This window comes from Leopardus geoffroyi, chromosome B4 (genome assembly GCF_018350155.1).
Source record: "Leopardus geoffroyi isolate Oge1 chromosome B4, O.geoffroyi_Oge1_pat1.0, whole genome shotgun sequence".
Lineage (NCBI taxonomy): Eukaryota > Metazoa > Chordata > Mammalia > Carnivora > Felidae > Leopardus > Leopardus geoffroyi.
This window is the reverse complement of record NC_059341.1, coordinates 41,165,254-41,188,940: the sequence shown is the minus strand read 5'-3', so window position 1 is coordinate 41,188,940 and position 23,687 is coordinate 41,165,254. Positions and strand designations below refer to the sequence as shown.

The window sequence follows — 23,687 nt, the reverse complement described above, 5'->3', positions numbered from 1 at the left end:
CCATTAAAAGATTAGACCTACCCCAGTTAGAATGAAGGGGTATCTCATTATAGTTTTGATATGCTTATCCCTAAGACTAATGGTACTTAGCATTTTTTCATGTGCTTACGGACCATTTGTATATCTTCTTTGAGAAATGTCTATTCCTTTGTTCATGTTTAAATTGGATTATTTGTTGAGTTGTAAGAGATTCTTTATATACTCTGGATACTAGACCCTTATTGGATATATGATTTGCAAATATTTTCTCCATTTGATGGATTATTTTTTCACTTTCTTGAGAGTATCCTTGATACATAAAAGTTTTTAACTTTGATAAAGTCCAATTTCTTTTGTTGGCATTTTTTTCTTTTGATTTTGGTGTCATATGAAATTGTTGTCTAATCCAAGGTCAAGCAGATGTATATCTGTTTCTTTCTAACATTTTTATGGTTTTAGCTCTTACATTTATTTTTTTGATTGATTTTGAGTTATTTTTTTGTATACACTTTGAGGTAGGGGTCCGACTTCATTCTTTTGCTTGTGGATATACATTGTCCCAGCACTATTTGATGAAAAGGCATTTCTGTTCACATTGAATAGTGTTGGCATCTTTGTTAAAATCAATTGGCTATAGATACATGGGTTGACTTCTGGACTCTTGAATTGATTCCATTGATCTATATGTCTGTCTTTATGTCAGTACCACACTGTTTTAACTACTATAGCTTTGTAGTGATTTTGAAATCAGAAAGTGTGAGTCCTCTGACTTCTTCTTTTTCAAGATAATTTTGGCAATTTGGTGTTTCTTGCATTTCCATACGAATTTTAGGATTAGCTTGTGCCTATTTCTGCAAAACAAGGCAGTTGAAATTTTTATAGGGGTTGGATTGGATCTGTACATTAATTTGGGGGAGTATTGTCATCCTAATACTAATAAGTCTTCTAATCCATGAACACAAGGTATTTTTTCTTTTATTTAGGTCTCTTTTACTGTCTCTCAACATTTCATAGTTTTCAGTGTACAAGCCTTACACTTTCTCCGTTAAGTTTATTCCTAAGTATTTTATTCTTTTTCGTGCTTTTGTAAATGAAATTTTTGTCTTAGTTTCATTTTCTAATTGTTCATTGCTCGTGAAGCATGTTGGCTTTTGAGAGAGGCAGTGGTTTTCCCCACAGAGTTGGAAAGGGATGCCTTGTGCTGTAGGCGTGTTGCTATCACACCCTGTGGGCCATTGCTTGGGCTTACTTGGAACTTATCTGAAGTCACAGATGGAGAGTTTGATTCTGTGATGCAAAAGGGAAATATATCTGACTCATCTTCCCCACACTCTGCTTCTGAAGCCTTCCTCAACTGGGAGAGGAAGAGAGTGGGTTGGTGGCCAGGGCTTCCCCTTCTCTTACAGCTGCTTCTCCTGACCCTCTTCACCTTCATGGTTTTAAAGGCACCGCTGAAGTTATTCCTGAAGAGCAAGGGCTGTGACAACCTTCTCTCTCACCTGCAAATTGGGCCAGAATCTTTCCTCCTTTGGTGAGCATCTTGTCCATAGAGGAATGTTGAGGGTGATAGGCACAGGCAGAGTCCTTGAGGTTGGGAGGGGATGGGTCAGAGGAATCTAGGGAGGGGGTATAAGGATCAACCAGATGGTAAAAATTTGAGAAGTGGAGGACCAGTCAAGGTAGATCTGTGCTGCCTAGGCTATGTCCAAGGCCATTTCTCTTCTCGATCACTTGTTAGCTGGGCCAGTGACTCAAGTTGTGAGTCTGTTTCCACTGTAACATGAGGATGCTGATGCTTGCCTCACAGGGTAGATGTGAGCGGTCAAGTGTGGTAACATGGGGACACACCCTGCCGAGGGCTTGACACAGAAGGTGTTAGTAAATACTTCTGGGAGTAGGAATTGATCATCAAACTCTTTTCCTTCTAGGGGTTGGGACAATGTGAGAGCTCAGGATTCCTGAAGTGTCACAGAGCTAATAATGGAAGGGAAAGGGTGGAGAAATCCTTCAGGAAGAGGTATAAGGAAGGCCTATGGGACAAATTTCTCCTTTACTAGAGCTCAGAGTTAGCAATGGGAGCTTTAGGATGGGCAATGTGGAGGATTCTGGGGCTGAGAAGACCCCATTACATTTCATGCCATAGAAATGGGACAGGCTGGCTAGGGACAGTTGCAAGAAGTAAGATGTTGCAAGTTTATATGTTTTATATTTGAGAGCATAGAAAAATAGGCTATGCATAGTTACTAGAATTTTAAACAAATATTAGTTTATTAAAGTAATCAATGTCAAAATCTAATTTTCTGATGCTTTTTAAGTTTGAATTACAATTTTTATTATTCTATTTTGAATCTAAATAAATTTGAAAATCTTACTTATTGCTTTTCTTTAATTGCAGCCTATAGATTTTGTTTGATTATTTATAATATAGTAAAACAAAGACAACGATCTTCACTTTTGGCAGCACGTTTTTATTGTGGTAAAGTACACATAACAAAATTCACCATCTTAACCATTAAGTATACAGTTCAGTGGTATTAAATACATTTACATTGTTGTGCAACTATTACCATCTATTATCATCTTTATAACCTTCTTCATCTTTTAAAACTGTAACTCTATATCCATTAAACAAAAGCTCTCCATTCTCCCTTACTCCCAACCCTTGGCAACCACCATTCTACTTTTTGTCTTTATAATTTTGTCTATTCTAAGTACCTCATGTAAGTGGAATCATACAGTATTTGTCTTTTTGTGACCGTATTACTTTCAGTGTATTTTTCTTTTATTACCTATGACTTTGATGTCATATCTAAGAAATCATTGCCAAACCAGTGTTGTGAAGCTTTCTTCCTGTGTTTTCTTCGAAGATTTTTATTGTTTTAGGTCTTACATGTAGGTCCTTGATCCATTTTAAGTTAACAGGTGAGGGTCTAACTTTGTTCTTTTGCATGTGGACATCCAGTTTTACCTGCACCATTTGTAGAAAAGACTGTTCTCTCCCCATTGAATGGTCTTGGCACCCTTGTCAAAATCACTTGAAAAAAAAACAAACGTATGTACAAAGGTTTATTTCTGAGCTGTCTATTCTGTTCCATTGGTCTATGTTTGTCTTTATGCCAATACCACACTGTTTTGATTACTTTAGCTTTGTAGTAAGTTTTGAAATCAGCAAGTGTGAGTTCTCCAGTTTGTTCTTTTTCAAGATTGTTTTTGCTATTTGGGTCTCTTGAGATTTCATATATATTTTAGTGTGGGTTTTCCTATTTCTGCAAAAAATATCATTGGGATTTTGATAGGGATTCCATTGAATCTATAGATCACCTTGTGTAATATTGATATTTTAACAATATTAAGTCATCCAATCCACAAACATGGAATGTGTTTTCATTTATTTATGTCTTTAATTTCTTTCAGCAATGTTTTGTAGTTATTATTGTACAAGTCTTTTACCTCCTTGGTTAAGTTAATTCCTTAGTATTTTATTCTTTTTGAAGCTATTGTAAATTAAATAGGTTTTGTAACTTGGTTTTTTAGATTGGTCATCATTTGTGCATAGAAATGCAAGTGGTTTTTGTGTGTTGACTTTGTATCCTGCTACTTTACTGAGTTCATTAGTTTTAACAACTTTGTGTGTATGTAATTTTTAGGGTTGTCTACATATAAGATCATGTCATCTGCAAACAAAGATGATTTTACTTCTTTTTTCCAATTTGGATACTGTTTATTTCTTTTTCTTGCCTAATTGCTCTGGCTAAAACTTCCAGTACTGTGTGGAATATAAGTGGTGAAAGTGGGCATTCTTTAGGTAATTTCTTATTGTAGAGGACAAGCTTTGAGTCACCATTGAGTATGGTATTTTTGTGGGCTTTTCATATATGGACTTTATTACGTTGAGGTAGTTCCTTTCTATTCTTTTTTTGGGGGGGCGGTATTTTTATCATGAAAGTGTGTTGATTTTTGTCAAATGTTTCTTCTGCATTAATTGAGATGATCATGTATCTTTTTTCCCTCTTCATTCTGTTGATGTGTGGCATATTACATTGATTGATTTTCATATGTTGAATCAACTTTGCATTCTAGGAATAAATCTCACCTAGAAGATTATGGTGTATCTGAAGATTAAGATTGGTGTATGGTGTATCTGAAGATTAAGAAGATTAAGGTGTATACACCTTATGGTGTATCACCTAGAAGATTATGGTGTATGGTAAGATTATATCATGGTGTATAATCCTTTTTGTTAAAGTTTATTTATTCATTTATTTTGAGAGAGAGAGAGAAAGAGAAAGACAGAGGGAAGGAGAGAGAGAATCCCAATCAGGCTCTCTGCTGTCAATGCAGACCCTTACATGGGGTTTGACTTCATAAACTGTGAGATCATGACCTGAGCCTAAATCAAGAGTTGGATGTTCAGCCAACTGAGCCACCCAGGTGCCCTTATAATCCTTTTAATATGCTGAATTTTATTTGCTAGCATTTTGTTGAGAATTTTTTTTTTTTTTTTTGCATCAGTGTTCATAAGGGATATTGGTCTGTAGTTATCTTTTCTTGTAATGTCTTTGGCTTTGGTGTCTGGGTAATATTGGCCTCATAGAATGAGTTAAGAAGTGTTTCCTCATTAGGGCACCTGGTTGGCTCAGTCAGTAGAGCACGTGACTTTGGATCTTGGAGTTGTGAGTTCCAGCCCTATGTTGGGTGTAGAGATTACACCCAAAATAAATCTTAAAAAAATAAAATCTTAAAAAAAAAAAATTCATCTTCCCTGCTCTTAAATTAAAAAAAAAAATTGAGAAGGATTGGTATTAATTCTTCTTTAAATGTTTGGTAAAATTCATCAGTGAAGTCACCAGGTTCAGGGCTTTTCTTTATTGGGAGATTTTTTTTTAAGATTTTATTTTCAAACAATCTCTACACTGAATGTGGGGCTTGGACTCACAACCCCAAGATCAAGAGTTGCACACTCTACCAACTAAGCCAGCCTGGTGCCCTGTTGGGAGATTTTTTTTTTTTTTTTTTAAATTTTTTTTTTCAACGTTTATTTATTTTTGGGACAGAGAGAGACAGAGCATGAACGGGGGAGGGGCAGAGAGAGAGGGAGACACAGAATCGGAAACAGGCTCCAGGCTCCGAGCCATCAGCCCAGAGCCCGACGCGGGGCTCGAACTCACGGACCGCGAGATCGTGACCTGGCTGAAGTCGGACGCTTAACCGACTGCGCCACCCAGGCGCCCCTTGGAGATTTTTGACTACAGATTCAATCTTCTTACTAGTTATAGGTCTATTCAGATATTCTAGTTTTGGGTATGTCTTGTGTTTCTAAGAATTTGTTCCTTTCATCTAGGTAATCCAACTTGTTAGTGTACAATTGTTCATAATACTCTCTTATAAGCCTTTTCCCCCCTGTCAAATAGGTAGTAATGCTCCACTTTCATTTCTGATTTTAGTAATTGAGTTTTCTGTCTTTTTCTTGTAGTCCATCTAACTAAATGTTTGTCAATTTTGTCGGTCTTTTTGAAAAAACCAAGTTTTGGTTTCATTGATTTTCTCTATTGTTTTTCTATTTCCTATTTAGTTTATCTCTGCTCTAATCTTTGTTATTTCCTCCCTTTTGCTAGCTTTGGGTTTGGTTTGTTCTTTTTTTTTTTAAGTTTATTTACTTATTTTGAGAGAAAGAAAGAGACAGAGAGAACAGGGGAGGGGCAGAAAGAGAATCTCAAGCAGGTTCCACGCTGTCAGCACAAACCATGAGATCATGATCTGAGCCGAAATCAAGAGTTGGACGCTTAACTGACTGAGCCATCCAGGTGCCCCTGTTCCCCTTTTTCTAGTTACTTAAGTTGTAAAGTTGGGTTGTTGATTTCAGATTTTTCTTATTTTCTTATTTAAAAAATTTTAAATGTTTTATTTTATTTTTTGAGAGACAGAGTGTGAGCAAGGGAGGGGCAGAGAGAGAGGGAGACAGAATCTGAAGCAGGTTCAAAGCTCTGAGCTGTCAGCACAGAGCCCAATGTGGGGCTCAAACCTGCAAATGCAAGATCATGACCTGAGCCAAAGTCAGATGCTCAACTGACTGAGCCACTCAGGCACCCCATCTTATTTTCTTTTTAACGTGAGCATTTAGAGCTATAAATTTACCCCATAGTACCACATTCATTGCATCCCCCAAGTTTTGGTATGAACCTTTTGGCTAGAACCACCATCTTCTGGTAATTTGCCAGAATGACCAAAACAAAGAGAAAGAGGAGGCACCTGCTATACGTTCTCCAGGCTTTTTAGAAAACAGAGTTGTTCCTTTGGCCACAAGCATGTGAATCTACAAGAAAGGTGATATTGTAGACATCAAGGGAACAGGTACTATTCAAAAGGGAATGCCCACGGATGTTACAATGGCAAACTGGAAGAGTCTACAATGTTGCCCAGCATGCTGTTGGCATTGTTGTAAACAAACATGCTAAGGGTGTGATTCTTGCCATGAGAATTTTAATCTACGTGTTGAGCTTAAATATTAAGCACTCTAAGAGCTGAGATAGCTTCCTGAAGCATGTGAAGGTAAATGATTAGAAAAGGAAGGAAGTCAAAGAGAAACCTACTTGGGTTCAACTGAAGTACCAGCCTGCTCCACCCAGAGAAGCACACTTAGCTGCTGGAACCCATTACCTATGAATTCATGGCATGATATATATATATATATATATATATATATATATATATAGCCTCTAGACTCTAAAAATGTTTCTCTTAATTGAGTAGAAGTGTGATATTCCCTCTCCTAAAGAAAAATTTAAATCAACACACACACACACACACACACACACACACACACACACACACACCAAAAACCAAAGTTTTGGTATGTTGCGTTTTTTTTTTGAAGTTTACTTGTTTACTGAGAGAGAGAGAATGAGCAGGGGAGGGTCAGGGAGAGGGAGAGAATCCCAAGCAGGCTCTGCACTGTCAGCACAAAGCCTGATGTGGAGTCGTGAACCATGGGATCATGACCTGAGCCAAAACTAAGTCGGACACTTAACCAACTGAGCCACCCAGCCATCCCTGTTGTGTTTTTATTTGCATTTGTGTCTAAGTATTTTCTAATTGCACTTGTGATTTCTTTTTTGATCTATTTGTTGTTTAATAGTGTATTGCTTAATTTCCATAATTTTGTGAATTTTTCAGTTTTCCTTTTGTTATTAATTTCTAACTTCATCTCATTATAGTCAGAAAAGATAATTTGTATGACATCTACCTTTTAAAATCTATTGAGACTGGGGCACCTGGGTGACTCAGTTCGTTGAGCATCTGACTTCAGCTCAGGTCATGATCTCACAGTCTGTGAGTTTGAGCCCCGCGTCAGGCTCTGTGCTGACAGCTCAGAGCCTGGAGCCTGCTTCGGATTCTGGGTATTCCTCTTTCTCTGCCCCTCCCCCACCTACACTCTGTCTCTGTCTCTGTCTCTGTCTCTCTCAAAAATAAATAAACATTAAAAATTTTTAAAAAAATCTATTGAGACTTAATGTGTAACCTAATATATGGTCTATCCTGGGGAATGTTCCATGTACACTTGAGAAGAATGTGTATGTTATTGTTATTGGGTAGGGTGTTCTATACATGTCTGTTAGTTCTAGTTGGTTTATTGTGTTGTGTAAATCTCTGCTTCCTTACTCTCTGGTTGTTCTACCCATTACTGTGAGTGGGATATTGAAGTCTCCAACAATCATTGTAGAACGGTCTATTTCTCCCTTCAGTTCTGTCAGTTTTTGCTTCTTTTATTTTGATCATCTGTCATTAGGTGTATAAATGTTTATAATTGTCATATCTTCTTGAAATATTGAACTTTTTATTAATATATATTAACCTTTGTCTTTTGTAAGCTTTTTTTTGGCTAAAAGTCTGTTTTGTCTGATGTTAGCATAGCCATTCTTGTTCTCTTTTGGTTATTTATTTGCATGAAATATCTTTTTCCATTCTTTCACTTTCAATCTGTTTGTGTGTTTGGATCTCAAGTGAGTCTGTTATAGACAACATTGAGTCAGATCATGTATTTTCAGCCATTCTGCCAATCTCTGCCTTTTCATTGGAGACTTTAATCCATTTACTTTTAAAGTAATTACTCATAAGGAGGGGTTTCTTTTGTCATTGCCCTATATGCTTTCTATATGCCTTATAGCTTTTTTGTACCTTATTTCCTGAATTTTTCTTTTTTTGTGCTTAGTTGATTTAAAAAAAAATTTTTTTTAATGTTCATTTATTTCCAAGAGAGAGAGACAGAGACAGAGCACAGTGGGGAGAGGAGCAGAGAGAGAGGGAGACACAGAATCAGAAGCAGGCTCCAGGCTCTGAGCTGTCAGCAAAGAGCTGGATGCAGGGCTCGAACCCACAAAGCACAAGATCATGACCTGAGCCAAAGTCGGATGCTTAACCAACTGAGCCACCCATGCGCCCATATGCTTAGTTGATTTTTATACAGTGAAATATTTAGTGAAATGATGAAATACTGTGGTGAAATGAAGCTTGTATTTAACATCCTAAAGTTATAACACTTTGGTTTGAACTTATACCATTTTAAATAGCATACAAAAACTCTACTCCTTTACAGCTCATCTCCGCCCCTTTCAGTTGTTGTTGTCACTTTTTATACATTGTGTACCCCAAAACATAAACTAATCTTTATTTTAAGTTTATTTATTTATTTTGGGGCTCGGACTCATGAGCCATGAGATCATGATCCGAGCCAAAGTCAGACGTTTAACCGACTGAGCCACCCAGGTGCCCCTAAACTAGTAATTTTTTTAACTGCATTAGTTTCTTACATTATGTAGAAAACAATATTTGTTTGTTTGTTTATTTATTTATGTTTTCATTTATTTTTGAGACAGAGACAGAGCATGAGCAGGGGAGGGGCAGAGAGAGAGGGAGACACAGAATCTGAAGCAGGCTCCAGGCTCTGAGATGTCAACACAGAGCCTGATGCGGGGCTCAAACTCACGGACTGTGAGATCATGACCTGAGCTGAAGTCAGATGCTTAACTGACTGAGCCACCCAGGTGCCCCTAGAAAACAATATTTAAAGTCACAAACCAGAAGTTAAAGTAATACTAGCCTTTCCACTAATAGTTGCTTTTTTTCTTCAAATGTATTGATCTCTTAAATCAAAGCAAAAAGTGAAGCTATAGACCACTCTTATAATACTAACTTTTATAATTGCCCATGTATTTACCCTTATTGAGATATTCATTTCTCTGGACAGCTTTGAGTTTCTGTCTAGTGTCCTTTCATTTCACCTTGCCAGACTCCTTGTCTTTCAGGGCAGGTCTAGTGGTCATGAAGCCCCTCAGCTTTTGTTTACCTAAGAATGTCTTAATTTCTCTCTTACTTTTGAAGGATAGTTTTGTTGGATATAGTATTCTTTGTTGATTTTTTTTTCTTTTAGTACTTTGAAGGTATTGGCCCATTGCCTTCTGGCCTCCAAAGTTTCTGATGAGAAATCTGCTGATAATCTCATTGAGCACCTTGCTTCTCTCTCACTGCTTTCAAGATTCTTTTTGTTTTTGCTTTTTAAAAGTTTGATTATATGTGTCCTGGTATGGGTCTCTTTGAATTTATCTTACTTGGAGTTCACTGAGCTTCTTGGATGCTGATATTTATGTCTTTCATCAAATTTGGGAAGTTTTCAGCCATTATTTCCTTAAATATTCTTTCTTCCCCTTTCTCTCTCCCCCTTGGCCTTCTGGACCCCTTTGATGCATATGTTGATCCTCTTGTTGTTGTCCTACAGGACATCATTTTTTCCCCCTATTCCTCAGACCTGATAATTTCTATTGCTTTATCTTCAAGTTCATTGATTCTTTTTTCTGCCTACTCAGATCTGCCTTTGAATCCTTCTAGTGACATTTTCATTTCAGTTATTGTACTTTCCAGCTCCAGAATTTCTTCATGGTTTCTTTTCAAGTTTTCTATCTCTTTGTTGAAATTTCCATTTTATTCAACACTATGCTTTCTTGACTTTCTCCACATCTTCCATTAGTTCTTTGAGCATTTTATCTTCCATTAGGTCTTTTTCAGAGATAGTTTCTGTTGATCAATTTTTTTTGGAATGGGCTATACTTTGCTGTGTCTTTATATGTCTTGTGATTTTTTTTTTTGGTTGAACATTGGACATATGAATCTAATAATGTGGTTAACTCTGGAAATCAGATTCTCTCCCTTCCTCAGGGTCTTTTTTTTTTTTTTTTCATTGTTGTTAGCTTTCTCTGCACTGAGTATCAGCCTGAGATGTAAACTTAAAGTTTTCTCAGATCTTTTCTGAGCCTTTCCCTGGGCATACATTGTCACTTTCCAGTTTTCCCCAAATATGTAGTTGTTTTTAAATGTGCTAGTTGTTAGTGTCTGGCTCCTGAAAGGGGAAAAAAGTGAAAAATTAAGGCAGGAAGGGCACTAGCCTTTTAAGTCCTCTTGACAAAATTTCATCCACAGAGGGAGCACCTTGCAACAACTGGGGGAGTTGCACAAACAGAGCCCCCTGCCTCTTTATCTGCACCTCTCTGACCAGAAGCAGCAGTTAGCTATCAGAGCATAGATTGCTGATATTTATAAGATGGTGTCTTTTTTGCCTGGCCCAGCTCCCCCAAGCTGTGTGCAACCTGCTCCAAGAACATGTGCACAGCTGCCTGTCATGTGGCTGGGGACAGGGAATGGATAGTTGCTACTGTGATAGTAGCTGAAATTGACCAAAATTAACCATAATTTACCATCCAAGTCTTTCCCTGGAAGTTGAAGGCCTTCAACAGACTCCAAAACAGCTACACGAGACAGATTCTGCCAGTGCAGATGTTGTCTAGGAGAGGAGCCAGATTTCTGGTGCTTCCTATGCTAACATCTTCCTAGAATCCCTCCAATAATCTTCACTTTTTTAACATTAACATTTGATTAACTTAAACTGAACAGTCTAAATTCCATGAACAATTTCACTTACAACTATAGCCCACTGAATGCTTTAAATATTTTAAATGACATATCTAAATCTCAAATATCTGGTTTTCTTTTTGAGTGCTTAGCTGCCTGACTGGATAAGCGTATTGACCCTAACAAGAAAAAACTTCCTAAATACTTAAATGGTTTTTGTAAGTCTAATAAATGTTTAGGCATAGTGAATCATAAGTTCCCTCAAACATGGTAATTCTGTTTATAGTAACGCCTTTTACATGCTTGAACTTAGAATCACTAATCGAAAATCAGTACACATTTTTTTTTATTTCAGATTTTTATTATCACTTACAAATTGTATTTTCTCCTCTGATTCTTTCCATTTATTTGTTTGTTTGTTTTTTATTTATTTATTTTGAAGTATAATTGACATACAACATTATTAGGTATTTAGGTGTACAACATAAGATTCAACCTTTGTATATATTATGGAATGATCACTTCAATAAATCTCCTTACCATCTGTCGCCATACAAAATTAATACAATATTATTCATTATATTTCTTATGTTTTACATCATGTCCCAATGACTTAGTTTAAAACTTAGTTTAAAACTTAGTTTAAAATTTGTACTTCTTGTCCCACTTCACCCATTTTGTTCTCCCCCAACCCTCTCCTGACTGGCCACCACCCATCTATTCTCTGTAACAATGAGTCTGGGTTTTGTTCTGTTAGTTTTGTTTTTTAGATTCTACATATCAATTCCACGTTTTTAATAAAATAATGAGGCTAATCTTATAATACTACTACGTTAAATTCTTTTAAGCATTACCAAAGCTTTAAAAAAATTTTTTTTAATGTTTTTATTTATTTTTGAGACAGAGAGAGACAGAGCATGAGCAGGGGAGGGGCAGAGAAAGAGGGAGACATAGAATCGGAAGCAGGCTCCAGGCCCTGAGCTGTCAGCACAGAACCTGACGCGGGGCTCGAACTCACAGACTGTGAGATCATGACCTGAGCCCAGGTTGGACGCTCAACCGACTGAGCCACCCAGGTGCCCCAAGCATTACCAAAGCTTTACATACAAAATATACATAGATTTTTCCCAATGATTCAAACTTATTTGAAACTTAGCATGAGTTTGATTTGCTGCATCACTTTTGATTTTTAAGAAAAATTTTTTTAATGTTTATTTTTGAGAGAGAGAGAGAGAAAGAGAAACAGAACATGAGTTAGGGAGGGGCAGAGAGAGAGGGAGACACAGAATCCAAAGCAGGCTCCAGGCTCTCAGCCGTCAGCACAGAGCCCGACGTGGGGTTCGAACTCTCGAGCTGTGAGATGGTGACCTGAGCCAAAGTCCACTGCCCAACCGACTGAGCCACCCAGGCGCCTCACTTTTGATTTGTATCAGTGAAGGTTTGTCCTGAGAAGAAAAACCACTATGGGTGACATGGAATAAGGAACTGGTGACGGATCTATGGATGTCTGTTACCTCTGCATCTGTGGTGGGCCTGAAATCGTCACAGGTCAGTGGGGAAGAAATACTGGATGTGAAGTTGGGGAGGGCAAGGGCCAAGTGGAATCTGTATCTGTCCCTCACCACCCCAACCCTGATGATCTGGGATGTCTGCACAGGGACCTGGTGATGCATACATGGAGTTAGAGCCTGAAGGAAGTTAGATGGAGGAGATCTGACAGGAGCTGGAGGCCCTGTGGGACTGGCTGCTACCCATGCCCACAAAGTGAACCAGAAGAGTAGCAATGAGATACATAAGCTGCAGCAGTCTTAGCACTCCAAGCTGACCTTTACAGCATCATGGCTGCTGCTTCAATTCTGCCTTTCTGCCTTTCTGACCTCACGCACGGTTGTCTTGTGGCCAATTCTAACCTTGAGTCATCCAAAAAATATGGCTTCATCATAGCTAAGCTGACATAGTACAAAGCCACCTTGTTAGTTCCAAACCTTCTTGGAGTTCAAAGGACATCTCTCCACTTAAAGCAGCAGTTTTCCTATCTCCCGTGGATGATGTATGACCATGATCTGTGATTACTATCTCAAGATGGCCAAGTTGTCTATTTGCCAGAGACTTGAGGTTAGGATGCCAGACCTAGGGCTTGCAAACGATCTAGGTGAGTCTTCTCGACTTCAATGTTTTCAACTCCATTTATAAATGTAATATTTTTGATTTTGTCTAAGCTCATACTCTTCGGATGGGCTTAGATTTGCTTCCTGTCTTCTGTATCCAAATTGCACCCTCACTAGAGTACATGGCAGTGTGGGATCCCCACTCAAGCTGCAGCTACTCTTGGTAATTCTTCCCTTTGGCCTAAGTAAATATTGATCCTTTCCTTATTCTTGTCTGAGTGGGTCACTACTATAGAGATATTTGAATGACATCCCATCTGCATAACCTACAGGGCTGGGTTCATAACCTGGAAATCATACTAAGGACTTCAAGCACTGGGTTCAGATCCTTCGGAGCCCCAGGAGTGACTCCAGGCAGGGAATGGAGAGCGGAAGTGTGTGCACTATGTATATCCAGGACCAGGATCTTCATCGGGGTCACCTCTAGGGAAGGGACTGAAGTCAGCAAGAACCACACACAGACTTTGCATTAAAAAGAACAAGAAGGACCCCTGCAGGACACTGGGTGTGGGTAGAAGGGCTTTGTGGACCAACTGTGTAACTGTATAACTGAGCTCAAGTTTTGGCTCAGTGCCTGGGGAACTGCTCTTGAGTCCTACTGAGCCGAGAAAAGATGCTTGTTGCCCCATCTGTCTGGGCTTTGAGTGCCACCTTGTGGTGGAATAGTGATTCTGATCTTCAGAGGGTCCCATGCCCTCACAGGAACCCAATCTTCTGGCCCCAAGGCCATTACTATTAAAACACAAGGGCGGAGGTGTCAGTCATTTGACATCTCCCCCAAAGCTTTTCTGTGTCTGTGGTGCAGGCTGGGTTTCAGTGAGTCCTAGGGATTTGGGGAAGCCCCTAAGTGAAGTCAACTGATAAGAAGGGAGGGACTTAGTTCCAAAGACTCCAGTCTGTAGTTGTTAAGGCTTCTGTCTTTAATAAAATTCCAAAGAATGTGCCAGAGTATTATGTGATCTTAAAAGCCCCTGTACTTTCCAGCCTATTTTAGCCCAGGCTGCAGACCAGTGGCTCTTAGCTGTTTTGGGGTCAAGGGGGCTCCTCTGAGGATCTGAAGAAAGAGGTGGATCTTCCTTCAGAAAATGCACAAGCATACAATATTGTGAATAGAATTTCAGGGAGTCAGTGAACCCTTTGGGATCCAGGAATGCCTACGGTTTGTAAAACCTCTACTCTAGACGGCTGCCTCTGTTAATATTTCAGAGGTTTTATGCCCTCAAATGATGTGCTGTCCTTCAGAGATTAACAATGTCCACGTAAGGACGAGACATCTGGAGACAGAGAAAGGACATGGTAAAATTTCTTCTCACAAGAGAAGTAACATCATTAGCTTCAAGATGTACAAGAAGCTGTCTTGTGTTGAGAAACAGATGTTCCTTTTGTGAAAATGTCTGAGAAAGACAAGTGACGGAAATAGATGATTTACATAATGAGGTAAAAGGCAAACCACTTTCTGGAAGGGTCTCCTAAGGCAATTCTTTTTTTTTTTTTTTTTTCCTTCTAATGTTTATTTAATTATTTTGAGAGGCTCCTGGGTGGCTCAGTCAGTTAAGTGTCCAACTTCGGCTCAGGTCATTATCTCCCAGTTCAGGGTTCAAGTCCTGCGTCGGGCTCTGTGGTGACAGCCCAGGGCCAGGAGCCTGCGTCAGAATCTGTGTCTCCCTCTCTCCCTGCCCTTCCCCTACTCTCTTCCTCTCTCTCTCAAAAAGAAATAAACATTAAAAAATTAATTATTTTGAGAGAGAGACAGAGACAGAGAGAGAGACAGAGAGAGAGAGAGAGAGGGACCACGTAGGGGAGGGGCAGAGAGAAAGGGAGAGAGAGCATCCTAAGCAGGCTCCACACTGTCAGCACGGAGCCCCACTTGGGACTTGAACTCACGAACCATGAGATCGTGACCTGAGCCAACATCAAGAGGGGGATGCTTAACCGACTGAGCCACCCAGGTGCCCTGGAAAAGAGGATTTTAGAGTTGGCAGGAACTTCAGGCATCTGTTATTCTGATCCCTTTATTCTCAGACAAGCAACATGAGGACCAGAGATATAAAATGTCATTCATTCATTTATTCATTCATTCAGGCTTATTAATCACTTCCTGTGTGTCAGGAATTGGACTTTGCATGAGGAATAAAAGAGGAAAAACACTGAGGATAATCTACTGGGGTAGACAGGTATATAGGTAAATGGCCGTAATCCAATAAGATTAATCATCTTAATGGAGGCTATTCAAAAAGCAGAGGAAGTTTACCAAAACAACAACAACAACAACAACAACAACAACAACAACAAAAACAAGTCCAATACATCTGCTACAGTAAGATGACTTTACAGAGGAGGTAGCATTTGAATTTACAACTCAATGGATGAATGGCGGTTTGCTAGGTGGCCTAGCTGTGTTTGTTGCAAGCTTCAGCAATGGTATCCAGGTTGGTCAGTGCAATATGGTGCCAGGCCAAGGGAGGAGGGAGGCCTAAAATCCAGCCTGCGCTCCACTGAGAGGAAGAGGCGTCTTTTTTTATTTTGTACAAAGGCACAGTATGGGCCTCCAGTTCTGCGATGCAGGCGAAGGCATAGAAATGTAGAAGAGCAGGCGTGTCTTGAGAACGATTAGTTCTGCAAAGCGTAGGCTCAGCATTGCTAGTGTAAAAGTAGAGAGTGAGAGGTGATGAGACCCGACAGGTAACGAGGGCTTTGCCCAGGACCATAGCTGGGAGTAGGACCGCTGGGAATGAGACCTGGGCGTCTTCCTTCCAGACCATTGACCTTTCTGGAGCACCAAATCGTCTCTGCTTAGACTGTGAGCTCTGGGCTGGGTGCTGGTGAGCACACAGTGAGGAAGACACACAGGCCTTGACTGCGGGGTTTGCAATCCGGGAAGAGGGCAAGATCTTTGAAGAATAGGAACAGTGAAATGTGATAAGGAGCAAACAGGAGAAGAAGGAGCACAGGACACAGACTCAGGACCCAGAAGCGCTTTGCCTCAGGCCACAGACCAGGCCCTGAGGAGGATTCAAGGTCAGGGCTGTCTGACTTCAAAGCCTTAAAAATGCCCACGCTCTTTAACTCAGCAACTCCAGTTCTAGGAATCTATCCTAAGGAAACAAATGAAGATGTGTTCAAGGTATAAGGATGTTCTGTGAAAATTTTTTTATAACAACAAAACATTAACAAAAGGACAAAATCTAAATGTCCAACAATAAGAGATTGGGTAAGTGTATTGTATTAAAAACGATAGACTATCAGGGCCTCTGGGTAGCTCAGTCGGTTGAGTGTCCAACTCTTGATCTCGGCTCAGGTCATGATCCCAGGGTCATGGGATCAAGTCTCGCATTGGGCTCACACGGAGCGTGGAGACTGCTTAGGATTCTCTCTTTCTCCCTTTCTACCCTTCTCCCCTCCTCATGTGCGCTCTTTCTCTGTAATTTAAATATTAATAGTAATAAGTAATAGAATATAAAATAGCTATTAAAATGATGTTTTAAAAACGATATTAATAAGGAAAACGGCTCAGTACTTTATTGAATGAAATGAGCAGATTTAGCTACATACTGCATGATATTGTTTTTATGAAGAGACTGAGGAATTTATACCTGGTAGGGCATAGTAGTGATTAACTTAAAGAGATGTGATGATGGGTGACTTTTATTTTATATATATTTTGCTAACCTGAATCTTCCGAGTTTTTCCTAAAATGAATAGGTCTTACTTATGCAACAACAACACATAAAGTTATAACAGAGTATTTTACAAAGAGTTTTGATCTCCTCCCTGGTAAGATGGGGGTATCTGTTAGGATTAGATACGATAAAGCATTTAACATTCAGCACAAGGCTTGGCATATAGTTAAGCGTCATTAAATGTTAACCACTACAGCATTAACTACCACTGCTACTCAAATTACTAGTCCTGTTGTGGCAACAGAACTACCCCCACACCAAGACTATCACTACAACTACTGCTGCTGGTTCTGATTCAGGGCCAGGACTTGAAAGGACTGGCTGGAGCTGTGATTTTGGTTTTCAGGACACAGTCCAAGTAAGAGGCTTTGCTTCAGTAGCAAATTTTGGATGCGAGGCAGAGTCAGAGACTAGAAAATGAAGTAGAGACTCAGTTCTCAGTCCAGCTCCTGGCCTTGGTGATGTCAAGTTCAGTGCCAGAGTGCTGGGTTGGAAGCTGCAGGTGTGCTCGGTGAAGGCCTGGGCGTGGGAGGAGGGGCTGCCGAGGCTGGGGGCTCCTTGGAGAGCCTCACTGAGCCTATGATTGTCATGAAGGCCCAGTCATGCTTGCCTTTGTCCGTATTGCTTGAACACACAGCAACTGAGAATCCTGCTCTCTCGTGAGTCCACCCGGTAGAGCTCTTGCCTACCAAAACAGATCCCCTTTGATACTTTGTACGACTTCCCCCCAAGCTGTTACCCAGCTAGGGGTTCTCTTTCCAAAGCCAGGCCTTATCTAATCTTATCACTGCTTCCCACGTCTGCAACGGTTGGTGGTGGTCTCTGGACCATGTTCCTCTTCCAAAATTGTCTCCCACTATGAAGTATCAGACTGCCCCACAGCATCTTAGCCTATGCCAGCTAAATCCAACCACTTCTGGCTATTTAATTGATTTGTTAGCAGTAGGATCCCTAAAACTTAATGCCCCAATGATGATGATTATGCATTCTTTGTCTTTGATAGCATTTTCTTTCTTTTTTTCAATGTTTATTTATTTTTGAGATAGAGAGAGAGAGAGACAAAGTATGAGTGGGAGAGAGGCAGAGAGAGAGAGAGAGGGATACACAGAATCGGAAGCAGGATCCAGGCTCTGAGCTATCAGCACAGAGCCCCACGTGGGGCTCGAACCCATGAATTGTGAGATCATGATCTGAGCCGAAGTCGGATGCTTATCCAACTGAGCCACCCTGGTGCCACTTTGATAGCATTTTCTGAGAACACATGCAGTGTGGCAGGATGCAGAGGCATCTGAAAAGAGCTTGATTTTTTGTTTGTTTGTTTTAAAGAAGTTGACGCTTATTTTGAAGTGTAATGCATGTGCAATAAAACACATAACTATTAAGTGTGCAGTTTGATGAATCTTGACAATTACATACACACATATTACACCATTCTAATCAAGTTATGGAATATTTCCATTGCCCTGGGAAGTTATTGTGTGCCTGTTTCCAGCATGCCTCCCCCACCCCATGAAATACAACCATTGTTCTAATTTTTATCACCATAGATTAGTTTCGCTGTTTCTAGAATTTCATGTAAAGGGAGTTGTTATTTTTGTCTAACTTCTTTTTTTTTAATATATATTTTTAAATTTTTTAATTTACTTTGAGACAGAGAGAGAGACAGCAAGGGAGCAGGGGAGGGGCAGAGAGAGAGAGGGAGAACGAGAATCTCAAGCAGGCTCCTCGCTCTCAGCACAGAGCCTGATGTGGGGCTCCAACTCACGAATAGTGAGTTCATGACCTGAGCTGAAACCACCAGTCGGACGCTTAATCGACTGAGCCACCCAGGCGCCCCTTGTCTTAACTTCTTTTGCCCAACATGATGTTTCTGAGATTCGTCCCGTGTTGCTGCCTATACCCATGTCTTTTTGTTAAGTGTATTCTACCATGGGAGTATACGACAATTTGTTTATCCGTTCACTTGTTGGTGGAAATGTGGGTTGTTTTCAGTTTTTGGCTAATCGTGTCGAAGCTCCTGCGAACATTCCTGTCAAAGTGTTTGGGACACACGTTATTATTTTTCTTAAATAAATACTTAGGAGTGGAATTGCTTGACCATAGGGTAGGTGTATAGTTAGCCTTCTAAGAAACTCCCAAAGAGTTTGCCAAAGTAGTTGTAACATTTCAGACTTGCACCAGTGATTTATGAGCTTTCCAGTTCTTCTATACACTTGCTAGGATTTGTGGTTGTCAGCCTTTACAATTTTAGCCAGGCTGTTTTATTAACCATGTGTTTTTATTTATTTTTAGCCATGTGTTTTTCATTTTTAAATTTTTTAACATTGATTGAGAGAGAAAGAGAGTGGGGGAGGGACAGACACAAACATACACACACACACACACACACACACACACACGCACAGAATCCGAAGCAGGCTCGTCTTTGAACTGTCAGCACAAAGCCTGATGTGGGCTTGAACCCACGAACTGTGAGACCATGACCTGAGCTGAAGTGGGATGCTTAATGGACTGAGCCACCCAGGCGCCCCTAGCCATGTGTTGCATTAATGCAGCACTGCCCTTAGACAGAAGCAAGGCTGTCCAGGGTCCCCATCTCAGGGGAACCTGTGATTTGGATTGCCTTCCTCATGAATTTTCAGTCCCCCTCCTGTGCCTTGGACCAGTGAGCCTGGCAGTGCCATCTGGGGGGGGGGGTGGCAGGGATGCCTCCAGACTAGACCCGGTCCTGTATGGATCCCTGCCACCAGAACAGTGCTGATACACTGGTTTAGGGTGACTGTCGAATCGGATGTGTTCAGGCCTCTGGGATATTAATATGGCTCACTGCCAACCCTTGGGGCTTGAGTCTTTTGTGTGGGCCTGTGGGTAGTCTCTCCTCTGTTCACATTACTACCATGGTGCTGCTTCCATTCTATAGTGCTCAAAAGGGGAGAGGCATGGGCAGGCATCCTACCCTAGGTCATCCCCCACCCCCCATACTCCAAGGAAAGTCAACCCAACCCCTCTGTAGGCTCTGAACTATGGGGTCCTCTCTTGCCTGTGGCCGATATGGACATGTGTGCTTTTGGCTCAGTCTTTTTTTTTTTTTTTTTAACAGTTTTGAGATATAATTCACTATCATACAGTTCACCTATTTGAACTGTGCAAGTCAATGGTGTTTAGCATATTCCCAGAGTTGTGCAACCATCACTATAATTTTAGAGCATTTTTGTCACCCCCCCCCCTCACCAGAGAAACTGGGTGGCCATTAGCAGTCACTCCCTATTTTCCCCATCTCCCCAGCCCTGGGCAACCATTAATCTACTTTCTGTCTCTATGGCTTTCCCTATTGTGGGTATTTCATACAAATGGAGTCATATGATATGTGGTCCTTTGTGACTGGCTTCTTTGATTTAGTGTAATGCTTCTGAGGTTTATCCATGTTGTACCATACCATATATTAGTAGTCCATTGCTTTTCATTGCCAAACAATGTCCCATTGTATGACTATACCACATAAAGTAAAAAAAAAACCAGTTTTTTGAGATATATTAATATACCATACAATTCACTTATTTAGCATGTATAATTCAGTAGGTTTTAGTACATTCACAGTGTATGCAACCATCACGGCAGTCAGTTTTAGAACATTTTCATTATTGCGCCCCCAAAAATGCCCACACTCCTTAGCCATCTCCCCTCATTTTCCCTCAAACCCTCCCAGCCCTAAGCCATAGCCAGTCTACTTCCTGTTTCTATGGATTTGCTTACTCTCAATATTTCATATGCATGGAATCTTACAATATGTAGTCCTGTAACTGTAGTCCTCTTTGACTCAGCATCATGTTTTCTTGGTTTATCCATATTGTACTTCACTCTTTCGTATTGCTAAGTAATATTCCATTGCCTGGCTAAACCACATTTTATTTACCTATGTATCAGTTGATGGACATTTAGATTGCTTCATCTTTTGGGCTGTTATGAGTAATGCTGTTATCAACGTTCGTGTCCAGTTGTACAACTTTTTTGTGCGTGGACATATGTTTTTATTTCTCTTGGGTGTAGACCTAGAAGCAGGATTATTGGGTCATGTGGTAATTTTATGTTTAACCTTTTTAAGAGCTGTTAGACTGTTTTCCAGAGTGACTGCATTTTACATTTTCACTAGCAGTACACATGAACACTAGTTATTATCTGCCTTTTAAAAAAACGTTTCATTTAAGTAATCTCTACACCCCACATGGGGCTTGAACCCACAACCCTGAGATTAAAAGTCACATGTTCTTCTGACAGAGCCAGCCAGGTACCCCTATTACCTGTCTTTTTTAAATTATAGCCATTCTAGCCGGTGGTATCTCACTGTGTTTTTTTTTTTTTTAAATTTTAATGTTTATATATTTTTGAGAAACAGAGAGACTGAGCAGGGGAGGGGCAGAGAGAGGGAGACACAGAATCCGAAGCAGGCTCCAGGCTCTGAGCTGTCAACACAGAGCCCGACGTGGGGCTTAGACTCACAGACCACGAGATCATCACCTGAGCTGAAGTCGGATGCCCAACCGACTGAGCCACCCAGGTGCCCCTCCTGTACCCATTGTTGAACTGGGTTGTTTGCTTTTTTTTTTTTTAATTGTGTCATAGGAATTCTTCATGTATTCTAAATACATAAAGATGTATGATAAAGATGTATCAGATGTATGATTTTCAAATGTACTCTCCCATTCTGTGCGCCGTCTTTTCACTTTCTTGATGGTGTCCTTTGAAGCACAAAGTTTTTAATCTGTTTTTATTTTTTTAAAGTTTTTAATTTTGAATGAAGTCCAGTTTATGCTTTTTTCTTTTGTTACTTGTGGTTTTATTGTCATGTCTAAAAAAACCATTGCCTAATCAAAAGGGTTAAAATAGATTATACCCATATTCCTTCTCAGAATTTTATAGTTTTATCTCTTGCGTTTAGGTATTTTATCCAGTTTGAATTAATTTAAAAAATATTTTTTAGCATTTATTTATTTTTGAGAGATAGAGAGAGACAGAGCACGAGCAGGGGAGGGGCAGAGAGGGAGACACAGAATCCGAAGCAGGCTCCGGCTCTGAGTGGTCAGAGCCTGCCCGATGCGGGGCTGAGGTCACATACCGTGAGATCATGACCTGAGCTGAAGTTGGAGGCTCAGCTGACTGAGCCACCCAGACGCCCCATCCACTTTGAATTAATTTTTATACACAGAGTGAGATGGGGACAAACTCCATTCTTTTGCATGTAGATATCCAGGTGTCCCAGCACCATTTGTTGAAAAGACTATTTTTTTCCCATTTGAATTATTTTGGGACCCTTGTCTGTCCTGGGTTAGTCTTAGACTATGCTTGATGAGGGATGGACAGTTCTCATGTGATTGGTTCCTTGGAGTATCACGCCATAGTTTAGGAGTGAGCTAAGGATTTTAAAACATTTTTTAAATGTTTATTTATTTATTTTGAGAAAGAGAGGCAGAGAGAGAGGGAGAGAGAGAATCCCAAGCAGGCCCTGCATTGTCAGCGCAGAGCCCGATGTGGGTCTTGAACCTATGAACCATCAGATCATGACCTGAGCCGAAACCAAGAGTTGGATGCTTAACTGACTGAGCCACCCAGGCTCTTCAGTCAGCTAAGGATTTGAAGGAGCTTGCTGATTTGGGGGCTCTCCTCTTGTTCCTTCTTTTCTGAGATTGCCTTCAATTTCCAGCTCAACTGACTGTGCCAAAGTCAGACTCATTAACAAGAGTGCCAATTTCTCTTGAGCTCTATCCACCCACCTCCCCCATGCACATCATAAAAACCTCCAAAGTCAGATAAATATGGAACTCAGTATGTTTTCCTTTTTAAAAAAATTTTTTTAAATGTTTATCTTTTTTTGAGACAGAGACAGACAGAGCATGAGTGAGAGAGGAGCAGAGAGAGAGAGAGGGAGACATAGAATCAGAAGCAGGCTCCAGGCTCTGAGCTGTCAGCACAGAGCCTGACGTGGGGCTCGAACTCACAGACCGCAAGATCATGACCTGAGCCGAAGTCGGACACTTAACCGACGGAGCCACCCAGGCGCCCCTGTTTTCCTTTTTTTTTAAGCACTAAATCTCTTTCAGTTTCTACCCTTTTGGTCACTCTCTGATGTCTTCAAACAACTGTTTTTTATATTTTGTTATAAACACATATACAGTAGTCCTCCCTTATCTGTTGGGGATGTCTGAGAACACAGATAGTGCTGAACCTATATATATACTACGTTTTTCCCTATACATACATACCTATAATAAAGTTTAGTTTATAAATTAAGCACAGTAAGAGATTAATAGCAATCACTAATAGTAAAATAGAGCAATTATAACAATCTACTGTAATAAAAGTTATGTGAACATGGTCTCTTTATTTCTTTCTCGTTCTCTCCCATCCCTGCCCATAACACAAAATGTGTTGTGATGATGTGAGATGATGAAATGCCTCCAGGATGTGATGAAGTGATGTGAATGGCATAAGCATTGCAATGTAGCGTTAGGCTACCTTCTGAGCATACATCAAAAAAGGATCATCTATTTTCGGACTGTGGTTGACCACAGGTAATGAAACCACAGAAACTGAAACTGTGGATAAGGGAGGGACTACTGTATATATATATTCCAATACAAGCTACTCTGACATTATCAGAACAGTTTGATCTTTAATCTCGTCAGATTTCAGCTAGTCTGTGTAGAAGAGTATTGAAGGACCTGTGGTTTTCTGGGCTAGGAAGTTCAAGATTCTGGCAGAGCCTAAATCTTAAAGGGAAATCAGCTCATTCACTCATCCTTCTAACACTCAGTAGGTTCACTAAAGCATGTGTTAGATATTAGGCGTTATGTAGTAGGAGGAAATGTCTGACACCTGATTCCTATCTTCAAGTTTACGGCCTAGTGAACAGACATTGGTGTAGTGTTTAACAGTTTACACAGCACACATTCTGTCACATTTAATA

At 40.2% G+C, this 23,687-nt stretch overlaps 1 long non-coding RNA gene across 3 annotated transcripts; it reads left to right on the top strand.

The window, feature by feature from the left end:
• The first annotated feature begins 1,170 nt into the window (after nt 1-1,170).
• LOC123590195 lies at nt 1,171-22,649 on the top strand. Of its 3 annotated transcripts, none has more exons than XR_006708660.1 (3): nt 1,171-1,510; nt 4,060-4,186; nt 22,598-22,649. It is a non-coding gene; the product is annotated as an uncharacterized LOC123590195 (long non-coding RNA). The 3 variants fall into 3 exon arrangements; XR_006708659.1 differs by lacking the exon at nt 22,598-22,649 and adding an exon at nt 8,853-8,867 and having other exon boundaries at nt 1,173-1,510; XR_006708658.1 differs by lacking the exon at nt 22,598-22,649 and adding an exon at nt 17,783-17,815 and having other exon boundaries at nt 1,174-1,510.
• The last annotated feature ends 1,038 nt before the right edge of the window (nt 22,650-23,687 follow it).